General features: G+C 62.2%; 1 non-coding gene across 1 annotated transcript; it reads right to left on the reverse strand.

Moving 5' to 3' along the window:
• Positions 1 to 943: 943 nt before the first annotated feature.
• Positions 944 to 1062, reverse strand: LOC131863249 (5S ribosomal RNA). Its single transcript, XR_009362181.1, has one exon. It is a non-coding gene; the product is annotated as a 5S ribosomal RNA (ribosomal RNA).
• Positions 1063 to 2604: the final 1542 nt, after the last annotated feature.

Raw genomic sequence — 2604 nt, forward strand, 5'->3', positions numbered from 1 at the left:
CTTGGCTGGGTTGCGCACCTTTTGTGCGCTCCAAGGTGCGCACGAAGTCGGAGCTCGGTTTGCCCCGGGTGCGCACCTTCGCCAGGGTGCGCACCTTGATGCGCACGCCTTGGCTGGGCTGCGCACCTTGGTGGGCGCCATGGTGCGCACCTTTCGTGCGCTCCAAGGTGCGCACGAAGTCGGAGCTCGGTTTGCCCCGGGTGCGCACCTTGGTGGGCGCCATGGTGCACTCCGAGGTGCCCAAGATTGGTGCGCACCAAGGAGCGCTCCGAAGTGCGCTCCAAGGTGCGCGCGAAGTCGAAAGTTGGGTTAATTGTCCGGTTTGCCTCGGGTGCGCACCTTGCGTGCACCTTCGCCAGGGTGGGCGCCTTGGTGCGCACACCTTGGCTGGGCTGCGCACACCTTGGCACCCGCGTTTCCTTCATTTTAAATTTTTTTTTTTTACAATCTCTCAAGTGGGAAATTCTATAATCTCAACTTTTTTTGCCTTTTCAGGAAACTTTTGAATGGAGCGCATCATTGGTGCGCTCCGAAGTGTGCTCCAAAGCTCTCTCCAGCTGCGTGCACCTGCCCCGGCCGCGCACCCGGCCCCGCCCAGCTTCGCTCACCTGTCCCGGGCGTCTGGTGCGGAACCTTAGAGTAAGAAACATCACCGTGCACCTTGGCCAACGTGCGCGACTCGACCGAGCGCGCACTGGCCGAGGTGCACACCGATTTCACCTGGGTGCGCGCGCAGCACCTCGGGCGCACCGGGGTGCGCGCACAACGCCCGGGTTGCACCGTGGCCTGTGTGCTCGGGGCGCCTCGGGTGCGCGCTCGGTGTCGCCCCCGCGCGCGCGGTAGTGCGGGCAGCGCACCCCGGCCCGGCCCGGCCCCGACGAGAACGCAAACGGGCAAAAGGTTTATTCAAATGGCATTGCGACGCCCGGCGAAAAACTAAAAAAGGGTGCAACACCGGGACTTCCCGGGAGGTCACCCATCCCAGTACTACTCCGGCCCAAGCGCGCTTAACTGCGGAGTTCTGATGGGATCCGGTGCACTAACGCTGGTATGATCGCACCCGTTATGAGCTTGTCGCAGTGTGTACTTAGCAAACCGCGACCCACGTGCGAATCCACCCCGGCCACCCACCCCCGTCGAGGTGCACACCCTCCCTCGCGAAGTGCGCCCCGTTCGCCAAGTGTGAGCCCTGCCCGGGTGCGCGCACCTTGCTAGGGCGTCGGGTGTGCACCCGGCCCGGCCTACGTGCGTGCACCTGGAGGGGGCGTCGTGTGCGTGCAGTGTCCCGTCTGCAACGCGGTGCCCACACACCACCTCGGGCGCAACGACCTGCGCTCACATGTGGGCCGAGTGCACCTTGGTGCATGTTCGGGGCGCCTCGGGTGCACGCTCGATCTTGCCCCGGTGCACCAAGGCGCTCGGTTTGCCCCGGGTGCGCACTTGGTGCAAGGTGGGCACCCAAAATAGGGATCAAGCACCAAAACACAAGTTTCGGGATGCAAAATGGGACCCAAGGACCACAAATGCGTTCCAAGACCCATGATGGGTCCACGAGAACAAAAATGTGTTCCGAGACTTAATAAACAAATATTGGGTTTTAGGAGAAGAAACATGCTCTGATGCCCAAAACGAGAATCGACCCCGAAAAGGCCACAGGCCAAAAGTGGGATGCGAGACAAAAAAAAATGGGACCCGAGGACCAAAATTGGGTTCCCAGGTCGAAGACAGGGCAACCGGACAAGAAACGACCTCTAAGGCTCGAAATGAGTCCCGACGACTAAAACTTGACAAGAAGCACCCATCAGGCACCCAACTCGACACCCATGGGATGCCGACCCACCCGGGCTTCCACCTAGCACACCTTGGCACCCACCCACCCTCGCACCCAACCTCGCACCCAACTTAGCACCTTTGAACCCACATTGGCACTCACCCTGACCCTGGCACCTTGGAACCCACATTGGCACTCACCTTGACCCTGGCACCCACCTTTGCACTCACCTTGGGACCCACCCTGGCTCCCACCTCGGCACCCACCCAGACACCCACCTTGGTTCCTTGGCACCCACCTTGGATCCTTGGCACCCACCCCGACACCCACCTTGGCACGCAACTTGGCTACTTGCCACCCACCTTGGCTCCTTGACGCCCACCCCGACAACCACCCCGTGACCTACCCTGGCTAGGGTTGGTGCACACCCACCCTGGTGCCCACCTTGGCACCCACCCTATGACCCACCTTGGCACGCACCTTAGTACCCACCCCGTTACCCACCCTAGGACCCACCCCGTGACCCACCTTGGCCAGGGTGGGTGCACCCACCCTGGTGCCCACCTTGGCACCCACCCATCCTAGCACCCAGCCTGTGACCGGGCTTGGAACCCAACCTTGCACCCGCACCCGTCTTGGCCAGTGTGGGTGCGCACCCATCCTGGCACCCACGTTGTGACACACCCTTTAACCCACGCACCCTAGCACCCACGTTGGCACCCACCTTGGAACCCAACCTAGCAACTTGGCACCCACCCCGTGACCCACCTTGGCATCCACCATAGCAGTCGCCGACTTGGCACCCACCTCGGCACCCACCTTGACACTTGTGG

This window comes from Cryptomeria japonica, unplaced genomic scaffold (genome assembly GCF_030272615.1).
Source record: "Cryptomeria japonica unplaced genomic scaffold, Sugi_1.0 HiC_scaffold_58, whole genome shotgun sequence".
NCBI lineage: Eukaryota > Viridiplantae > Streptophyta > Pinopsida > Cupressales > Cupressaceae > Cryptomeria > Cryptomeria japonica.